Below are 23,226 nucleotides of genomic sequence, written 5' to 3'. Positions count from 1 at the left end.
TCGAAGGAAAGGAATATCAAACGGAGTCCAAACGGAGTGAAACCTTCGGGAGAGTTATTTTTGGAACGGAAGCAATCTAGGAGACTTGGAGTAGACATCGGGGAAGCTTCGAGGAAGCCACAAGGCAGGGAGGCGCGCCCCCCACCGTCGTGGCTCCCTTGACCGACTTCTTTTGCCTATGATAGATCAAACGGAAAGAATAGCTTCATGTTATTTTACTACGGACTCTTGAATAGATCTATCATAGCCACAAGACAATTCTAGTACGAACTCTATGATAGATCGAATGGAGAGAATAGCTTCATGTTATTTTACTATGGACTCTTGAATAGATCGATCAGAAAGGATAACTTTGAGGTGGTTTCGTACCCTACAATAATCTTATCGTTTGTTCTCCGCTATTAGTGACTTTGGAGTGACTCTTTCTTGCATGTTGATGGATAGTTACATTATCTAATTATGTTATTATTGTTGAGAGAACTTGCACTAGTGAAAGTATGAACCCTAGGCCTTGTTTCAACGCATTGCAATACCGTTTGTGCTCACATTTATCATTAGTTACCTTGCTGTTTTTATATTTTGAAATTACAAAAACCTATATCTACCATCCATATTGTACTTGTATCAACATCTCTTCACCGAACTAGTGCACCCGTTGTATTGGGTGTGTTGGGGACACAAGAGACTCTTTGTTATTTGGTTGCAGGGTTGCTTGAGAGAGACCATCTTCATCCTACGCCTCCCATGGATTGATAAACCTTAGGTCATCCACTTGAGGGAAATTTGCTACTATCCTAAGAACCTCTGCACTTGGAGGCCCAACAACGTCTACAAGAATAAGGTTGTGTAGTAGACATCAGTGCTTATCGAGTCCAAGCAGAGGTATCCACATTGGCAGAGGCTTGTATTTGGGGTGTTCATGGATAGCCGGAAGCTCAAGCAGTACTTTCTGTGTCATCCCATCACTGTGGTTAGTTCTGCTCCTATAGGGGATATTATTCAAAACAGAGAAGCCATAGGTCAGTTAGCCAAGTGGGCTATTGAACTTGGACCCCATGGTTTGAAGTATATGCCTCACACAACCATCAAGTCTCAAGCATTTGTGGATTTTATCAATGATTGGACAGAGTTGCAGATGCCTGAGGAGAAGCCGGATAGCACATATTGTACTATTCACTTTGATGGATCTAGGCAGTTGGAGAGCTTGGGGCTGAAGTTGTCTTGACTTCCCCCTGAGGTGATAAATTTTCTTATGTTCTCCAGTTGATGTTCCGTTGTACTAACAATGCAGCTGAGTATGAGGCCTTGCTTCACGGTCTTCGGATGGCCAAAGAGATTAACTTAAGCTGGGTGAGGTGTTTTGGCGACTCAGATTTGGTGGCTCAGCAAGTTTCCGGTACTTGGGATTATAAGGATCCACTCATGGTGGCTTATCATCGAGAGGTTGATGCTATCGCTGGCTATTTCAAAGGTTATCAAGTGGAACATGTTGATCGCAGGAAAAATGAGGCGGCTGGTGCTTTGAGCCAGTTAGGGTCCCAGCGTAAGCCGGTGCCACGTAACACTTTCCTGGATATTCTGCATAACCCTTCAGTCAAATTACCTACAGAGGAGGATTTATCTATTCCTGACCAGGAAGCGCAACTGGTTGCGGCTCTTCATGTTATTCCTGATTGTACAGTTCCATACTTGGCTTATATGACCCAGGGCGAGTTACCTAAGGATGAAACTTTGGCGAGGCAGATTACCCGGCGGTCTAAGTCAATGACTATTGTCAATGGAAAGTTGCATCATCGCAGTGTCACAGAGGCATTTCAACATTGTGTTTCTCCTGAAGAAGGCTGTGAGATTCTGCGAGAGATTCATGAAGGAGATTGTGGTCATCATGCCGGTTCTAAGTCTCTCGTAGCCAAGGCTTTCTGTCATGGGTTTTATTGGCTGATGGCTCATGCTGATGCTGAGGATTTAGTCAGTAAATGTGACGGTTGTCAGAAATTTGGGCGGCGAGCTAATGTGTCGGCTCAAGAATTGAGGATGATTCCAATTGCTTGGCCGTTTGCAGTCTGGGGGCTTGATATGGTTGGGCCTTTCAAAAGGTCCAAGGAAAAAAAGACCCACCTCCTGGTGGCGGTTGATAAGTTTACAAAGTGGGTTGAAGCAGAGCCGGTTAGTAAGTGTGACGCAGCGACGACGGTTCAATTCATCAAAAAGGTGATCTTCCGGTTTGTTTTTCCCCATAGCATCATAACCAATAATGGTACTTGTCGTGGAATTGTCACGGCAGATGTCCTAGTGAAAGGACTTAGTCCTGGAGCCATCGCAACTAGGAAGCTTAAAGGGGTTAATCGGGACAAAGGATGCGAGAGGTTTATACTGGTTCGGCCCCTTGCGGTGAAGATAAAGCCTAGTCCAGTTTGATGTGGTATTGCTAGGTTTCGATGACCAAGGAGTGAAATACGCTAGCTTGGCTTCTCGATCTGTTGTCTCTTGCCCTAAGACACCACCGGGTCGTCCTCTTATATACACGGGTGGATGCCTGGCGGCCTACAGAGTCCCGGCCGGCTCATACAACGTGTCCGGCTTGGTGACTTCTCTTACATGCCTTTCTTTACAAGTCTTACTTATACATGGCGGTTTACAATTATGGGCCTTAAGCCACCTCTAGGCTTGGGCCTACTACAAGTCTTATAATAAACTATCACCTTGTATATTCGCTGGGCTTCTTTTAATAACCCGCCATGAAGATTGACCCGGCCCCTCCCGGGCGGGTCATACCTGGTAGTCATATTCCCAACATTAGGCCCTAGGTTGATTTGAACTTTGTTCTTGTCAACCTCCAACACTTAGTCGAAATCCATCTTCTGCTGTTTGTAAAAGCTTTGTAACCCGCCATGACGTCATCTTCCGAAAATTTGGAAAAATGCCACGACATCATCTTCAACTGATCCTTATCTTAAGTGTTTTCCGAAAATCGAGGCGTCCATTTAGCTGGATAATCATTACTTTGGTTTCCCTTGATTTTTGCGCCTGCCCATTCACTTATTCAATTATAAAGAGGCACGGCCGGTCCTTCCTCTTTCTTCTTCTTCCTCCTCTTGCAACTTCTCTGCCGCTCGAGCTCCGCCGCCGCCGCAGCGCACCGTCATCCTCAACTCCGGCCGCTGAACACCCTGAGTCTGTCCAGAGAACGGCGGCGATCCTCCGTAGCAGCTCTGCACCCGTAAGCTCTCGCTTTCTCACCCCCATAGATCTGCATTAGGGTTCGGGAGGTTTCTTTCTTATGTTCTTCATTGTTATTCTCCACTGCATCCTCCTTTGATCTAAAAGAAATATAGAATCTATGTGGTAGTTGTTTTACATCCATTTCAGAGGCTAACAAATCCCTTTCTTCTTGTACAAAGGTCTCCTTAGAACTGATGAACTCCTCTTTGCTGGTTTTTAGATCTAGATTTATTTCCCTTTTTTGAGGCATCTTGATCCAAAATAATATCAACCACTTGTGAAACCTGTTTATCTCAGTAGTTAGCCAATTCTCACTCAGGCAACCTTTGAGTATTTTTAATCATGGCGTCTTATGACTCTGGCTCATTTTTCCTTTATATATCATTAGCCCTTATTTAAGCCGCCATTACTCATCTGTACTATAATCATGAACCTGTAACTTCATCAATAAATTGAACCGGCAAATTACTTTCTTTTCAGCTTGCCCTTTTTTCATCATGCCTTCAAAAGCGCCAACAGTCTGCAACCGGGTCCCTTCCGTAGTTACTGAGGATACCTTGAAGGAATTTGTCACCATAGGATTTTTGCCAAAGAAAAACATTATGTCTTATCATGCTCCTAACCCGGATGAAGAACGGCCTCAGCCCAAAGACGGTGAAGTTATCGTTTTCACTGATCACATGAACCGGGGATTCTCACCACCTGGCTCAAAGTTCTTCCGAGACGTTCTGCATTTTTTCAAGCTTCGTCCACAAGATATTGGACCCAACTCTATATCCAATATCCGGAATTTTCAAGTTCTTTGTGAGGTATATCTTCTAGAACAACTGACCGTGGAGCTCTTCAAAGAGTACTTTTATTTGAACCGCCAGAATGAGTGCACCAATGGTCCTAGCTTGGAACTTGGCGGAATCTCGATTCAACGCCGACAGGGTGCCGTCTTTCCTTTAGTGGTCTTACCAAGCCATCCTAAAGATTGGAACCAAACTTGGTTCTACTGCCAAGATATATCACCAGCTGATGAAAAACCACTGCCAGGTTATCGCACGGAGCGTCTTGATTCTAAGTTCGTGCTCCCTGACAAGCTTACTACTGTTGAACGTAAGAAGCTTATTCCATCTATCAAAAGGATTCAAGCTTTATTGGGGAATGGCTTAACTGGAGTTGACCTGATCCGTTGCTGGGTCGCATGGCAGGTCATCCCTCTAAGCCGCCGATCCAAGTTAATGTATGAATATGGCGGAGGCCCGGATGCTCTCTATGTTATAGCTCTGTACAATTAACTGAATAAGACATCGTTGCAATGTCAACCATCCTCATGAACGACAAATACGAGGACTGCAGTAAGGTTGGATTAAACCCCTTTTGTAAACGTAACCCGACACCAGAGGTAAAAACTCTTGACCTCCTTCTCTTTTTGTGTCTTCCTCAGTAGTTTAAATACTTGCATGAGCTTTTAACCCGTTTATTTGCTTATAGGCCAAATCTGATTTCTGGAAGGCCAAGTATGATCATGAAGCTGCCAAGAAGGCTAGAGCCGCTGCCATAGCTGCCAGGAGAACGACCCGGAAGCCCAAGAAAAAGAAGACGACATCTGACCTATTCCAACTGGATGATGTTTCTGAGTTGGAGGTAGCCCTTGACTCCCTTGGCCAATTTTTGAACTATCTTATTGACACTGACTATTGCCAGGACGACACGGGGGCCAGCCAGGCCGTGGAAGAAGAGGTAACTATTTCCTCCGACTCAGTCTCTTTGCCAAGACAGAAACTTCAACTGGTAACCCGAAAAGTAAGGTTTTCGCACCCTTGCTCTTATTTGGACCCTCATTTTCTTTTGAAAAAGCAGCAACATGAGAGCCGCCATCAGGCCCGGACTAATGACGATGATGAACCACCTTCTGACTTACAAAACACTCCTCGAAAACGCCAGAATGAGGTTTCTTTCACCTTTGTCCTTTGTTTTTATCCATGAATCTATTTCCTTATTTTCTTAACTTTATTTTACCTTTGCAGGAAGTTTCTCGCTCTTCTGGCGACTCGTCAGAAACTCAATTTCCGGCTTTCAAGACTGCCCCTGGGTAAGGACAATCATCTTTCTTCTGCATCTCTAAAAACTGCATTATTATACTAACTATCTCATAAAATCTTTCTTAGGGATCAAGCAAAGTCCAAGAGAGCTAAGGTGACTAAGCTGGCAGAAAGCCCAAAAGATCCTGCACCTGAGCCGGCAGTACAACTCCTCCTGATCAATCTGAAGCGCCAGAAGACCCGGCTGCCCACGTTCAATCAGACCCTCCTGAGCCGTCAGCTGATGAGATCATTCTCAATCCGGCTACCACTGAACCATCTAGCTCAGCTAACCCGCTGATGACTTCTGACGATGTCTTGATAACCCCACTGTATTGGCCCGACCCTCTGCTAAAGAAGAAGCTTTAGAGAGGCAGAAGGTGCGATTTGATGTCTCTCATTATGCTCATCTGAACGTTAGCGACGTGTTATCTGGCTACCTCAGTCATGCACATTCTAGCTGTGACTCGGGAATTGAGATGGTCAAGCAACTTCAGCTAAAATATGAGGTATGTTCGCTGACTTTCACCATCTAATATATGCTCTGCCAGCCCCCAAGTCTCTGGATTATGATGAATCTGAATGATCTCTAGACTTGTGATATAGTTTGATACCCTGTCTTAGATATTTCTTAAATCCAGCTTTAACTTTCACCTGTAGACCCCAAGGGCCGGCTCAGTTTATCACAAATGAGCTGGTACTTAACTTCATAACTGTCTTGAATCAGTCGAAATAAATAGTGTGATCCGGCTCAATATGAAAAAACTTTCAAAAGATCATGCATTAGCCCCCAAGTGCCAATTATTGTTACTTGTAACATACTTGAAAAAGGAACTTCTTTGGTAGACATTAGCCCCCAAGTGCCAAGTGGTGTTGTGCTGCAAAGTACTTGGGACTTTAATCATTATAATGTTTACTTAAATTTTGACACACCTGTGCATGTTTGTAGACTGCCCTAACTGAATTGAGCTCTCAATTGATGGATGCAAAGACCCGGCTGGTGGATCAAGAAGCGGAGATAAAGACTGCTGACTCCAAACTTCAGTTGAGCCTCTCTGAAGCTGAAAAACTGAAGACCAGTTTGGATGCAAAGAAGAAATCCTGGGCTGATGAGAAGGCCTTGCTGGTACAACATGCTAAGACAGCAGAAACAACTCTTAAGGAAGTTACCACTGAGCTCACCGGCTTAAAAAACTGTGTGTCGCAAATGGCCTCCGCAATCTTTGGTGAGTCATTTGCATTAATCACTTATACTCTTATTTTAACCAGGAATATAAACCGCCTGCTGAACCTTTGTTAAAACACTCACAGGTCCATGGAGTAACAATTTGAGTCAAAACAATGCGACAAAATTGAAGGCGGTTTATACCTTGGTGGAGCAACTGTACGCTGGGGCTCAACGGTACTTGCTATGATTTCCCCTACCAACCAAGGACCCAACCGTTTGAGTGATGTTTTGAAGAAGCTATCCATCTTACCCGCCAGATTTCAAGAGGTCAAACAATCTTGTGCAAGAGCCGGAGCCATGACTGCCCTGAGCCGCTCCAAAGCCTGGGTGCCAGATTTAGACCCGGTGGACGTGGCTAAGGGGTACCCTACCATGAAGGAAGACGGGACTCCGTTTGAGCAAGATGACTTTATTGCCTGCGTGAGGGGAGTTCATCCTCATGCTACCATTCTTGGCGAGGAGACCAACATCGACAAATATCAGCCGCGTTTTGATATGGAGAATAAAAAGATGGCGACTCCCTCTTATAGAGTGACAGATCTTATCCCTCTGGTTCGCCAACACACTTTCGCCCCGGAAATTGACCCGGCCGGCCTAATTGATGATGAGGCTGAATTCATTGCTCTGAACGGCTTTGACTGGTCCAATCCCAGCTTCCAGCCAGTGGAGGGAGGTGAGCCGACAAGGGAGGAGTCATAACCATCTGAATAATCCAGCCTTTAGCTTGATACCTCTTTAAGAGAAAAACAGACTAACCTTTTGGGCTCTTAATGCCTTGTAATAGATTAGTTTGAAAACTGCATATGTTGCCTATGCCATCGTGCATAGGATGTTGCATATGACCTTTTACTCGTGATGTCAATATATGCATTATATCTGCGATCGCATCTGTAGTGTTTGAATCTGTTCCTGTACGCAAAAGATAAAGAACTGTCCTGGCAGCTAAGCGTTGTTCGGGTCAAAACAAAACACCCGATACATAACTATGAAATCATCATGGTGTAAAAAACAGGGCCAGATGTAAGATAAACAAGGCTGAAAAAACCTTTGATTAACGAAAAGATACATATAAGCCTGTTTATGAACAACAATGTCATACATACATTCTTTCATTCTGAATTGCCGGCTTAGATGACCCGGACAATAAGGTTGACGACCCTAATGTTTGTAGAAGCCAACACCTTGATATACCTGATGATTGTTATCCCTTGGCCACTCATTGTCAGATAACCGACCGGTTCAAATTGAAACCATACGTGCGGTTAGCTTTGAGACAACAAAAACCAGGAAAACAAAATAGGATGTTTCAAAATGATGTAAATCAAGCATTAAGAGTAATTTGGAGGCTTCTAATTCAAATATGATTAGTAAATCGGACTAAAGGGGTTAAGCTAGGATTCGAATACGACCATGTAGCCCCCAGTGGTTTTGGCGTTGCGCCGATCAAGAGGGTACCGACAGCTATGTTCTCTTTGGTTTGAATATGACCTATGTTTGAACAGGAAGCCCCCAAATGACCTTGAGCGGTTTTTAACGACCCTCATTCGAATACGATCCAAGTCGGACCCAAAAGGGGTGAAGCTATGATTCAGATACAATCAAGAACCCCCTAGTGAGTTTGGCTTTGAGCCGATCAAGAGGGTTACAATATGTTCTCTTTGGTTCAAATACGACCTATGTTTGAACAGGAAGCCCCCAAGTGACCATGAGGTTCACGGCTAGATTCGAATACGATCATGAGCTGGACCAAAAGGGTTAAGCTAGATTCGGATATGATCAGCCCCCTAATGGTCGTTTAAATAATGAGAATGATAAAGACATATGATCATTGAGGAGGAAAAGGACAGGGGTCCTGCTTTATTACTTATTATAATATATACAATGTCAAAGTATGTACATAATGAGAGCCGGTGGCTCAAGTATAGTATGGGCGAAGCTGAGCAATATTGCACAGCCGGCGGGTCTCCTCCTTCGACTTACGTGAGTCTTTGTGATCTCGAACATCGATAAGGTAATATGACCCGTTGTTTAGGTTCTTGCTGACCACAAAGGGTCTTTACCATGGCGGGGAGAGCTTGTGTGCATCAGACAGATCCTGGATGAGCCGGAGCACCAGGTCACCTTCTTGAAAGGTTCTGGACCTAACCCGATGGCTGTGATAACGGCGCAAGTCCTGTTGATAAATTGCTGACCGGGCTGCTGCCAAATCTCGGTGCTTGTCTAACAAGTCAAGTGCATCATGTTGGGCTTGTTCATTATCAGCTTCAATGTAAGCCGCCACACGGGGCGAGTCATGACGAATATCACTAGGTGGGACTGCTTCTGCTCCATAAACCATGAAGAAAGGCGTATAGCCCTTAGACCTGTTAGGAGTGGTATTGATGCTCCACAGCACTGAGGGTAACTCCTCTACCCAACAAGCTAGCATCCGTTGTAAAGGAACCATAAGCCGGGGCTTGAGACCTTTTAAGATTTCTTGATTTGCTCTCTCAGGTTGACCATTGGATTGGGGGTGAGCTACTGACGAAACATCAAGCCGGATATGCTCACGTTGACAAAACTCCTCCATATCGCCTTTGGAAAGATTAGTACCATTGTCAGTTATAATGCTATGTGGAAAGCCAAAATGAAAGATCACCTTTTTCATGAACTGAACCGCCGTGGCTGCATCACACTTACTAACCGGCTCTGCCTCAACCCATTTTGTAAATTTGTCAATTGCCACCAAAAGATGTGTCTTTTTATCCTTAGATCTTTTAAAAGGTCCAACCATGTCAAGCCCCTAGATTGCAAACAGCCAAGTGATTGGAATCATCCGCAATTCTTGAGCCGGCACATGCGCTCGTCGTGCAAATTTTGGACACCCATCACACCTACTGACCAGATCATCTGCATCAGCGTGAGCCGTTAGCTAGTAAAAACCATGACGAAAAGCTTTAGCCACAAGAGACTTTGAACCGGCATGATGACCACAATCCCCTTCATGGATCTCATGAAGAATTTCATGACCTTCTTTAGGAGAGACACAACATTGAAATGCTCTAGTGACGCTGCGATGATACAACTCACCGTTGGAAATTATCATCGACTTAGACTGCCGGGTTATCTATCAAGCCAAGGTCTCATCCTCTGGCAACTCACCCCGGGTCATATAAGCCAAATACGGTAATGTCCAATCTGGAATAACATGAAGAGTCGCCACTAACTGTGCCTCCGGGTCTGGAACGGCCAAATCTTCCTCTGTAGGCAATTTGACAGAAGGGTTATGCAGAACATCTAGAAAAGTGTTAGGTGGCACCGGCTTATGCTGAGATCCCAACCGGCTTAAAGCATCAGCCACTTTGTTTTTTCCGCGGTGAATGTGCTCCACCCGATAACCTTTGAAATGTCCAGCAACAGCATCAACTTCCCGGCGATAAGCCGCCATGAGAGGGTCCTTGGAATCCCACTTGCCTGACACCTGCTGAGCCACCAAATCTGAGTCGCCAAGGCATTGTACCCGGCTTAAACTCATCTCTTTAGCCATTCGAAGACCATGGAGCAAGGCCTCATATTCTTTTGCGGTGTTAGTACAAGGAAACATCAATCGCAACACATAACAAAACTAGTCACCTCGAGGAGAAGTTAAAACAACTCCAGCCCCTGAGCCTTCCAACTGTCTGGACCCATCAAAATGAATCGTACAATATGTGTTGTCTAGCTTCTCTTCGGGTATCTGTGACTCCGTCCAATCATTAATTAAGTCCACCGATGCTTGAGACTTAATGGCCGTACGTGGCACATACTTTAAATTATGAGACCCAAGCTCGACGGCCCACTTGGCGACTCGTCCTGTGGCCTCTCTATTCTGAATAATATCTCCTAAAGGAGCAGAGCTAACCATAGTGATAGGGTGACCCTGGAAGTAATGCTTAAGCTTCCGGCTCGCCATGAACACCCCATAAACAAGCTTTTGCCAATGTGGGTACCTTTGCTTGGATTCAATGAGCACCTCACTGATGTAGTAAACCGGCCGTTGAACCGGATGTTCCTTGCCAGCCTCCTTGCGCTCCACAACAATGGCCATGCTGACGGCTCATGAGTTAGCAGCCACATATAACAATAGCGGCTACTTCTCAACAGGGGCAGCAAGAACCGGCGGCTCAGCAAGCTGTCTTTTCATACCTTCAAAGGCGGAGTTGGCAGCGTCACTCCAAACAAAACCATCCATCTTTTTCATCATCTGATACAACGACATAGCCTTCTCACCTAACCGGCTTATGAATCGGCTTAAAGCTGCAACCCCACCCGCCAGCCTTTGAACATCATTGATGCACGCCGGCTTAGCCAAAGATGTTATTGCCTTAATTTTCTCTGGGTTAGCCTCAGTGCCTCTGTTAGACACCAAAAAGCCCAAAAGCTTGCCAGCTGGGACTCCAAAAACGCACTTGGCCGGGTTAAGCATCATCTTGTACACCCGGAGGTTATTAAAGGTTTCCTTTAGATCAGTTACCAAGGTTTCCTTTGCTCTGGATTTAACCACTATATCATCCACATAAGCATGAACATTACGTCCAATCTGGTCATGAAGACAGTTCTGCACACATCGTTGATAAGTCGCCTAGGCGCTCTTAAGCCCAAAAGGCATAGACACATAGCAGAAGGCTCCAAACGGAGTGATGAAATCCGTCTTCTCCTGGTCCTTAACTGTCATCTTGATCTGATGATAAACAGAATAAGCATCCAAAAAACTCAAACGCTCACATCCCGCCGTAGCATCAATGATTTTATCAATACGAGGGAGAGCAAAAGGATCAGCCAGACAAGCCTTATTGAAATCTGTGTAATCCACACACATACGCCAGGTGCCGTTCTTTTTGAGTACAGGCACCGGGTCAGCCAACCACTCTGGGTGAAAAACTTCAATAATAAACCTGGACTCCAAGAGCCGGGCTACCTCTTCTCCAATAGCCTTACGCCTTTCCTCATTAAACCGCCGAAGAAACTGCCTGACCGGTTTAAACTTTGGATCAATGTTGAGAGTGTGCTCAGCGAGTTCCCTCGGTACACCCGGCATGTCAGAAGGCTTCCATGCAAAGATGTCCCGGTTCTCACGGATGAACTCGATGATCGCGCCTTCCTATTTTGGATCCAAATTGGCACTGATAATGAACTGTTTGGATGAGTCGCCAGGAACAAAATCAATCATCTTAGTATCATCAGCTGACTTAAATTTTAGCGCCGGCTCATGCTCCGTAGTTGGCTTCTTCAAAGATGTCATATCCGCCGGGTCAATGTTATCCTTATAAAACTTCAATTCCTCCGTTGCGCAAACAGATTCGGCATAAGCCGCATCACCTTCTTCACATTCTAGGGCTATCTTCCGGCTTCCATGTATTGTGATGGTGCCTTTATAACCCGGCATTTTGAGCTGCAGATAAACATAACACGGCCGAGCCATGAAGTTAGCATAAGCCGCCTGACCAAACAGAGCGTGATATGGGCTTTTGATCTTAACCACTTCAAAAGTTAACTTCTCAGCCCTAGAATCACACTCATCCCCAAAGGCGACCTCTAGCTCAATCTTACCAACCGGGTACACCGACTTACCAGGCACTACCCCATGAAAAACAATGTTGGATGTTTTAAGACTCTTATTAGTCAACCCCATGCGACGGAACGTCTCATAATAGAGGATGTTGATGCTACTGCCTCCGTCCATGAGCACTTTAGTGAATTTATATCCACCAACCTGAGGCGCCACCACCAAAGCCAGATGACCTGGATTATCGACCCGGGGAGGATGATCTTCCCTACTCCATACAATAGGCTGCTCAGACCATCTCAAATAACGTGGAACCGCCGGCTCAACAGCATTTACAGCCCTCTTATGAAGTTTCTGGTCCCTCTTGCACAAACTGGTGGTGAACACGTGATACTGCCCACCGCTCAACTGCTTTGGGTTACTCTGATAATCGGACTGCTGCTGACTGCCCTGGCAGAATTGCTGATTATATCCGCCTTGACTACCTTGATGGCCCTAGCCATGAAAACCGCCACCACTTGAGCCGCGCCCGGGCCATGAAAGCCGCCACCGCCTGAGCCGCCACCAGGTCCGTGGTTACCATTGAACATGTTAGAATTCTTAAAAGCCTTCATGATCATGCAGTCTTTCCACAGATGGGTAGATGGCTTCTCCCGGGTGTCGTGTCTTGGACAGGGTTCATTTAGCAGCTGCTCAAGTGTGGGACCTGACCCGCCAGACCGTGGAGGTGGCCTACCCTTGCGTCGTTGATTGTTTCCATGTGCATTGGCGTTAGCCACAAACTCCAGACTACCGTCAGCCTTACGTTTATTACCTCCTTGATTCGTCGGGTTGTGGTGGTGACTTTTTCCATTGCCATTCTTCTTTCCCTTCCCTGTCTTCTCTTCGTCAGACGCGGGGTCCTTGGTACTGTCAGAATCGATGTACTTGACAAGAGCCGCCATCAGCTGGCCCATGTCATTACAGTCACGCTTAAGCTGCCCCAGCTTCTATTTCAGAGGTTCAACATGGCAATTTTTCTCCAACATTAAGACCGCAGAGCCGGCATCCATCTTATCAGATGAATGTATTATTTCCTTGACCCGGTGCACCCAATGGGTTGTGGATTCGCCTTCCTCTTTCTTGCAGTTAGTCAAATCCACGATCGACATGGGCTGTTTACATGTATCTTTGAAGTTCTGAATGAACCGGGCCTTTAACTCCGCCCATGAGCCGATGGAGTTGGGAGGCAACCCCTTTAACCAAGTACGAGATGTTCCATCCAACATCATGGTGAAGTATTTGGCCATTGCTGCGTCACTGACCTCTAATAACTCCATGGCCATCTCGTAACTCTCAATCCATGCTCCAGGCTGCAGGTCGGTTGTGTAATTGGGCACCTTACGAGGTCCCTTAAAGTCCTTTGGCAAACACTCATTACGTAGAGCCGGCACAAGACAAGGGACACCTACTATCCTTGTGGCCACCCCTACTTCAACAGAGGTTGCTAGATAAACTGGAAAAGCTTGGTGAGCCGCCTGCTCAACCGCCTGCTGAATTGCCCGTTCAGCCTCTTGACGGATCCTCTCCTGGTCCACCAAGTAAAGGGCTCCGCCCGGGGCCGGGTCGCGCCCGCGTGGTTGGTTACGGTGTTGGGCGTTGCTTGAGATGGCCGATGAGTTCATATGCTTGCTATAGCTTGGGCTCCGGCTTGGGCGAGGGGTTGAATGGATTCTATCTCAACTATAAGAATATGCATCTTGTTGTGCCAGAGCCGTCTGAAGAAGTTCTCTGACCCATCATGTTTCGATCATTGTCGAGAGTCGCCCTCCATCAGGAGAGCTGCCAAATGAGCCGATGCAGCGATAAGATTCTCCAAAGGGTTAGAAAAGTGACCCGATGGTATTGGTACGTAATGAGGCGGAGCGATATTCACATGGGGGGCTTCCATGGCCCGTGGTTGAACCGGCGCTTCGGTCCCGGGTGTTATGATCCGGTTTGCCTCTGACAGTTTACTGGGACCAGAGGCAGACGTGATTGAGCCTTTTGGTGCCTTCTCCTCATAACCTCATTTGATGCGTTTAGATCCACCGAGAGCCGGCAAGTCTCTGCTTGAAGCTGCTGAGTGCGAGCATCTAGAGCTGCCCGCTCTGTAGCCATCCTTACCTCCTCCGCTGCTAAATTCTCCTTAGCTTGTGTTACCTCCCCACGCAACCGTGCCACCTCTGCATCGTGTTGAGCCTTATCTGTCGGCTCAACCACGACGGTCAACAAGGTCGTCATCCTGTCCATGAGATCTATCAGCACCTGAGCCGGCGGGCGCACGGGGTCTCCTGACCCGGCGGGCGCACGGGGTCTCCTGACCCGGCCGCCGCCGACCATGTGGTTATTGCAGCCGCAGCCATAGAATTCTTCCCGGGTTGGGTGCCAGCCATGAAGATTCTGGTTCGATTCGGCGGCTCAAAGGGGTCTGGAATACTGCTACCATCGGAACAGCCCCCAAGCCCGCCATCTTGTGGTTGATACAAAGAACCTATCTCGCCTGTGGACGACTCATCGTCGGAGTGAATAGCTGTCTCACCGCCATACACCGATCCTTCAGAAAGCTCCCCTCCATGGATGCAACCCGCGAATGCATGCCTCACGGCGGGTCGAGCTTGGGCGGGTTTCGCCCACTGAGACGTCTCGATGAGGTCGGCGCAGATGTCCAACTCAGGGCAAGCTCGCCGATCCGGCCGATGATGACGTGGATTCCGCCGAAGGGGACCTGGTACCCATACTCGATTGAGCCGGCCTCGGGACCCTAGCCTGCGTCGCCGATGTAGAGCTTGCTGCGACGACTCTTGGTCATCCGGCCCACAGCGTATCCCTTGAGCCCTTCGAAGCTGCCCTTCAAGAACTCAAATCCACCATGCACTGGCCCCATTGTGGGCGCCAACTGTCGTGGAATTGTCACAGCAGATGTCCTAGTGAAAGGACTTAGTCGTGGAGCCATCGCAACTAGGAAGCTTAAAGGGGTTAATCGGGACAAAGGACACGAGAGGTTTATACTGGTTCGGCCCCTTGCGGTGAAGGTAAAGCCTAGTCCAGTTGATGTGGTATTGCTAGGTTTCGATGACCAAGGAGCGAAATAAGCTAGCTTGGCTTCTCGATCTGTTGTCTCTTTCCCTAAGCCACCGCCAGGTCATCCCCTTATATACACGGGTGGACGCCTGGCGGCCTATAGAGTCCCGACTCATACAATGTGTCCGGCTCGGTGACTTCTCTTACATGCCTTTCTTTACAAGTCTTACTTATACATGGCGGTTTACAATTATGGGCCTTAAGCCGCCTCTGGCCTTGGGCCTACTACAAGTCTTATAATAAACTATCGCCTTGTATATTCGTTGGGCTTCTTTTAACAACCCGCCATGAAGATTGACCCGACCCCTCCCGGGCGGGTCATACCTGGTAGTCATATTCCCAACAGCACTAATCTGTCCAAGGGTGTTATGAAAGAGTTTTGTCAGCGAGAACATATTCGACTTGACGTATCATCAGTGGCTCACCCCCAGTCCAATGGTCAAGCTAAAAGAGACAATCAAGAGATTCTGCGAGGCATCAAGCTCCGGCTTATGGTCCCTTTGTAAAGGACGCTGGGTTTTTGGGTGGAGGAGTTACCCTCAGTGTTATGGAGTATCAATACTACCCCCAACAGATCTATGGGTTACACACCTTTCTTCATGGTTTACGGAGCAGAGGCAGTTCTGCCTAGTGACATCTGTCACGATTCGCCCCGTGTGGCGGCCTATGAGGAAGTTGATAACGAAAAAGCACGTCAAGATGCACTTGACCTGTTGGATGAGGAGCGTGACCTTGTGGCGGTTCGTTCGGCAATTTACCAGCAAGATCTGCACCGTTATCACAGCCGCCGGGTTAAAACCAGAACCTTTCAAGACGGCGACATGGTGCACCAGCTTATCTAGGATCAAACTGATATGCATAAACTATCCCCACCATGGGAAGGGCCTTTTGTGGTCAGCAAGAATCTGAACAATGGGTCATACTATCTTATTGATGTTCAAGACCACAAGGACTCATGCACATCGGAGGTGGAGACCTGTCAACCGTGGAATATCGCTCATCTTCGGCCTTACTATGCTTGAGCCACCAGCTCTTATGATGTACATAATATGATGATGTATATATCATGATGAATATAATAAAGCCGGCATCCCTGATAATTCAGGGCCTCTGTCGTTTCATTTCTTCGAAATTAAGTTTTATTGTCATCTCATATGATCAACTTGAGAGGTTTGATGCCCAAGTTACAGGGACCATAGAGAGTTTGATGCACAACACATCTCAAACATAGGTACACGTTGAGCACAGCTCACAAACATATCACTTGGGGGCTTCCTGTTCAATGAACATAGCTATATTCACCCTTTTGATTGGCCCGGAGGCCAGGTGTATTCACCAAAAATCTAGGTTATCCGGCCTATATGCAAGATGCTCTTCAACTAGGTAATCTTGGATGACCCGCTTTGTTCTTAATAAGTCAATCTCTTAAATGAGACCCTAAACTTGTCAAGGTTAAAACATTGATTGGGTCCTGAAAGAGCCGACTAATGGAAAGCAAGGAGAAGCTCAGGCTGTTAAGCCGCCTTCCTTGAAACTTGGTTAAACCGGCCTGTTTTGCACGATGCTACTCCAACACCGCATACTCTCGATAAGTCAATCTTTTAAAGACCCTGAACTTATCCAGGTTAAAATGTCGATTGGGTCATGTGAGAGTCGGCTCACAAAAAGCGCGGATACTCCAGCGGCTATCATGCTAGTTTCATTGAAGAAGATATTTTGGCTCGGCGGCCTATGAAAGCCTTGTGTTTTTTGGGTTTTTTTGGATTTGTATCACCTCTTTTTCTTACTATATGGTTTTTACAAGTCGGGCCAAGCAACCCTGATTATGTTTCATATTTATTACCCCTACCCTGGTTATGGACTTCTATGGTCACCAGTGGAATTATACTGGGCATCATGACCCGCCCTACAGTAAACCGCCAGGGCACTTATGATTTGTTTGTGTGCAGGAAACAAGGGATAAACAATTGATCTACCTGATGATATCATAAACATAAAGTTGCATATCCTCAACTGGCAGATTAGTAGTATCATGCAAAATAAAACATGCACGATGGCATGGCAGATCAAGAGTTTCACTAGCCTATTACAAGGCATCTGGTGGCCGAGTAAGAATAAGTGTTTTGGAGATGTCAACACAATAAAGTATTTCTCTTGATAAGCCGGCTCATGACTGTTCGTGGGTTGAAACCTCCGGGTCATCCTGTGCTTCTTCTTCATCCTTAGCTCCTTGCTTATCCATTAGCTGGAAGTCAGGCGTATCCCAGTTGATACCAGTCAATGCTCTAAACACAACTTCGTCATCAATAAGGTTTGATGGATCTATGTCGGGAGCGAAGGTATGCTTATGAATTGGCGGGATGAGATTTGCCTCCTGATGAATCGGTGCCTTCACATTCTGATTATTAGCATCATAAGCCGCCTGATACTGTGATAGCTTGGTCTCTTCAACCAGCTGGGTTGTCAGTGGACGCGTTGATCTTACTATCTCTGCAAAATCATCTGCATTGAAGGGTGTCCCATCCTCTTTTACACTTGGGCAACCGTTGGCCAGATCTTCTGGGTCAAGTCCTGCTTGCCATGCATTAGCCCGGCTTAGGGCAGTTAAAGCGCCGGCTCTGGCAGAGGCTCGTTTCAGCTCTACAATCCTCTCGGGCACTACTGACAACCTTTCCAATGTCTCTTTGATAAGAGTACGCGATCGATTTTTGTGCAGAGCACCCGCAATGGTCCGTTGAGCACCAGCATATAATTGTTCTACCAGAGTGTAGACAGCCTTCAACCGAACGCGCCTGTCTGAGCCTAAATTGACGCTTCAAGAGCCTGTATCAGTTCATTTATTAATAAGTCGGCACGGTTTATAGCAGATTTATGGGATCAAGGTTAGTGCTTACCGAAGATAGCTAGTGACATGTTGTTGGTTTGCTGTCTTAAGCCGGACAGTCCATCAGTCACCGGCTTAAGAGCGGCTTCAGCTTCTTCTGCTCTTTTCAGTAGAGTGATACGTCTCCAACGTATCTATAATTTTTGATTGTTCCATGCTCTTTTATTATCAATCTTGGATGTTTTATAATCATTTTATAGTCATTTTATATCATTTTTTGGTACTGAACTATTGACATAGTGCCCAGTGCCAGTTCCTGTTTTTTCCATGTTTTTTACATCGCAGGAAATCTTTATCAAACAGAGTCCAAATGGCATGAAACTTTATGATGATTTTTTATGGGCCAAAAGGAAGCAGATGGGCCTTGGTTGCCCCTGGGGGTGCCCCGTGCGGGGCACAACCCACTAGGGCGCGCAGGAGGCCCTAGCGCGCCCAGGTGGGTTGTGCCCACCTCGGGTACCCCCCGGACCGCCTCTTTGCTCTATAAATACCCAAACATTCCCAAAACCCTAGGGGAGTCGACGAAATATTCATCCAGCCGCCGTAGAGTCTAGAAACACCAGATCCAATCTAAACACCATCACGGAGGGGTTCACCACTTCCATTTGTGCCTCTCCGATGATGCGTGAGTAGTTCTTTGTAGACCTTCGGGTCCGTAGTTAGTAGCTAGATGGCTTCATCTCTCTGTCTTGATCCTCAATACAATGATCTCTTGGAGATCCATATGATGTAACTCTTTTGCGGCGTGTTTGTTGGGATCGATGAACTTCGGGTTTATGATCATATCTATGTTTTTATATCCATGAAAGTATTTGAGTTTCTTTGATCTCTTTTATGAATTATCTGTTATAGCCTCGTATTTCTTCTCCGATATTTGGGTTTTGTCTAGCCAACTCGATCTATTTATCTTGCAACGGGAAGAGGTGCCCGGTAGTGGGTTCGATCTTACGGTGCTTGATCCCAGTGATAGAAAGGGAACCGACACATATGTATCGTTGCCACTAAGGATAAAAAGACGAGATCTATATCTACCTCCATATAGATAAATGGATCTTGTCTACATCATGTCATCATTCTTATTGCATTAATCCATTTTCCATGAACTTGATACACTAGATGCATTCTGGATAGCGGCCGATGTGTGGAGTAATAGTAGTAGATGCAGGCAGGAGTCGGTCTACTAATCTTGGACGTGATGCCTATGTAATGATCATTGCATGGATATGTTCATAATTATTTGATGTTCTATCAATTGCCCAATAGCAATTTGTTTACCCACTAAGGGAGTCCTGGACTAAGGGGTCCTTAAGCGTCCGGCCTGTTATCCATGGGCCGGACTGATGGGCTGTGAAGACGTGAAGGCCGAAGACTGTACCCGTGTCCGGATTGGACTCTCCTTGGCATGGAAGGCAAGCTGGGCGACCGATGATGAAGATTCCTTCTTATGTAACCGACTCTATGTCAACCCTAGATCCCCCGATGTCTATATAAACCGGAGGGGTTAGTCCGAAAAGGAGATATGCATTACCATAGTCATACAGGCTAGGCTTCTAGGGTTTAGCCATTACGATCTTATGGTAGATCAACTCTTGTAATACTCATATTCATCAAGATCAATCAAGCAGGAAGTAGGGTATTACCTCCATAGAGAGGGCCCGAACCTGGGTAAAACATCGGGTCCCCTGTCTCCTGTTACCATCGATCCTAGACGCACAGTTCGGGACCCGCTACCCGAGATCCGCCGGTTTTGACACCGACATTGGTGCTTTCATTGAGAGTTCCGCTATGCCATCGACAAAAGTTTCGATGGCCCCTTCAATTGTCTATAGTAACGCTGTCCAAGGCGGTACTTTCCTCCCCGGACAGATTTTCGTATTTGGCGGCTTCGTACTGCGGGCCAACTCGCTTGGCCATCAGGAGCAGGTCGATAGCTATGCCCCTGGCCATCAGGTTAGATTTGGAAGCTTGAACTATGTCACGGATATCCGTGGAGACTCGATCTTCAATGGATTTGAGACCGCGGCGATCGCTCCCCCTCGCTTCGATGAACATGACCTAAATCTGTCATCGGACCAGGTTCTGGAGATGGTTCCTATAACTGATACGACCTTAGATCCGGAGCAGTTTGCACCATCTGAAGCCACAGAGTCCGCGGCGTTGGACCCGCACACAAACTCAACACTAGGCAATATCAGCGTCAATGGAATTTCGGACTCATTTCTGGCTATAAGTTCCGAACAGTGTGCACTCCCGGACACCGAGCTGGATCGGTTATCAATCATCGAGTTCAGCGCCGCAGATGTCTTCCAAGACTCGCCCTTCAGAAATTTGCTGAATTTGCTGAAAAACCTGTCCCCGATGGGGGACTCACGAATGAACTATGTCCGGTTCGAGCTAGAGGCCGACAATGGAGAATTTCGCTTCCCACACGCCACCCACTTCATAGCCACTATCGAGGACTTAACCGACATGCCCGCTTCTGGCTCCGAAGACATTGACGGTATAGATGAAGATGCCGATAAGGAGCAAGGCCAAGACCCGCCAGTCATCAGGCGTGGGACGGCCACCCCTTCATATGACGTGTACACGATCGATACACTTAAAAAGCCTCGCGGCAAGGACAAGGGAGATCCAATTAAAACTTCTGAGACACAGTCTAAGTTCCGGCGCCCCAAACGCCGCCCAAGTCAAGCCGCAGCAATGATGGCACTGGAGAAAAGAGTACTTTGGACGGTGCCGAAAGCAATGAAGACCCTGTGGGGGCAATATCCGAGCAGGAGGAATAGGAACACGGGCAAGCCAGCCCCGACGAACAGGCCCCGCCCAGCGACGGTTCGAAGGATGACAACTACCTTCCGCTCTCCAAAGATGAGGTAAGCCTCGGCGACAAAGACTTCATCGTACCCGAAGAACCCCTCGAGCAGGACCGCTTCTAGCACGGGCTGATAGCTATGGCAAGGAGCCTGAAAAAGAAGCAGCAGCAGCTTCAAGCTGACCAAGACCTACTCAACTACAGATGGACCGAAGTCCTGGTCGCCGAAGAATACGACCTTAGTGGCCTAGCCAAAAGCTACCCAAAGTACAGATTGCTATACCAGTCCGATGACGGGGCGTTGGAGCCCATACCATTGTCACACAATGCGGCAGGTCACCGACAACTCTGTCTGGATAAAGAGGCAACTCAAGCCGAACACTAGACCGCCCCACCTTGCTGTAAAGGCAAGAACAACGCAAGTCACGATTACCCAGACAACCTGCAGAAGGACTTGGACAATAGAGCAGGACACGCAAGACCGATCTACGGATCGTGAAAGCATCCTTCAACATGCGACGATGGCTACCTATTCGGACGTGTCAAACCTCGCCACGCCCGAGCCGAAAACCGCAAAGGGACTCCTTCGGAGTTAGGTCGCAGTGTGGCCCAACATAGAGACACCGCACACCCGCTTTGTTTCACTGATGAAGTAATGGATCATGAATTTCCCAAAGGATTCAAACCCGTCAATATTGAATCATATGACGGGACAACCGATCCCTCGGTATGGATAGAAGATTTCATCTTCCACATCCATATGGCCCGTGGGGACGACCTCCACGCCATTAAATAACTCCCACTAAAACTAAAAGGGCCAGCTCGGTACTGGTTAAACAGCCTGCCTGAAAATTCCATAGGCAGCTGGGAGGACTTGGAAGAGGCCTTCCTCAATAACTTCCGAGGAACACATGTCCGGCCACCGGACGTCGATGACCTAAGTCACATTGTCCAACAGCCTAGAGAATCAGCCAGGGAGCTCTGGACTCATTTCTTAGTCAAAAAGAACCAAATCGTCGATTGTCCGGACACGGAAGCCCTTGCGGCTTTCAGATACAGCGTCCGAGACGAATGTCTTGCACGCCACCTCGGCCAAGAAGGACCTAAATCCATGACAGCCCTCACTGCTCTGATGACCCGCTTTTGCGCGGGAGAAGACAGCTGGCTCGCTCGTAGAAGCAATAGCACCAGCAACCAGGGCACCTCCAAACTCCGAGACGGCAACGGCAAGCCATGAGGAAGCAAAAACAACAGTCGCAATGACAATGAAAGATCAGGCGACACAACGGTTAACGCCGGATTCAGCAACCCCAAGCCCGGTCAGCGGAAGAAGCCATTCAAGGCGAATCGAGACGAACCATCCAACCTTGACAGGATATTAGACCAACCCTGCCAGATTCATGGCCATCCCGATAAACCAGCTAATCATACCAACAGAAACTGCTGGGTCTTCAAACAGGCCGGCAAGCTCAACGCCGAACACAGGGGAGGAGGCTGCCAAACGACAGGGATGATGCAAAGGTTCACCAGCGAAACACCGGGGGTCAGAAGCAGTCTCCACCCGAGGATCAACTACTCCTACAACAGAAATAGCAACCCGGCTTCAGCCACCCACTCCGTACACCTACAAAGTTTGTACCACGCATACATCATTACACACTCAAGATACCATGGGTATTAGCGAAAGCACAATACAGACAAGCCTGCAAGCATTCCAGTAACTTTTTTATCATTATTTATTTTCTTTTTATTTCTTCCTTTGCTATCCTTTAAAAACAGGTCACGAACAGGATAAACATCGGAAACTGGCTCTATCGGAGTCCGGATCCATACACTCACCTAAGGGGCTATTTCCATCAAGGATTCCACCCACCAAGGACTGGCGGTGCAGACGTGCGACAGGAGGTCCAAAATAACTTTTTTTAGACCACACTCTCTATTTCTCGAGCCTATACTATGCCTGTTCCTCTGCCTCCAACCCTGAGCATGTCAAATAGCCGGGAGGATGGCTTATATATATATATATATATATATATATATATATATATATATATATATATATATATATATATATATATCATAAGTAATCATTGGCATACCGCTCAGTTCCCATTAAACAATATCCGAAGTAATCATCCGCATTGTTTTCCCAACAAATCTCCTACGGTTATTTCACAGAAATACCTTGGCATAACCTGCCAGGGGCTTGGTGTGGGAACAAATGAGTTGCCAGTAAAAGTCCGAATAGCTCTATAGCATTCTTCGGCATCGCAAGTTTGGCCTTATATGCATCAGCTCCGAATCATTGTCTTGGGTCAATAGTTGGGTTGCCCGGCTCCTCTGCTTGCATATTCCTAGTTACTTATTTACTTACGGCGACGAAGA

The sequence above is a fragment of the Triticum dicoccoides genome, chromosome 6A, assembly GCF_002162155.2.
Source record: "Triticum dicoccoides isolate Atlit2015 ecotype Zavitan chromosome 6A, WEW_v2.0, whole genome shotgun sequence".
NCBI lineage: Eukaryota > Viridiplantae > Streptophyta > Magnoliopsida > Poales > Poaceae > Triticum > Triticum dicoccoides.
Note: the sequence above shows the minus strand (reverse complement) of the source record.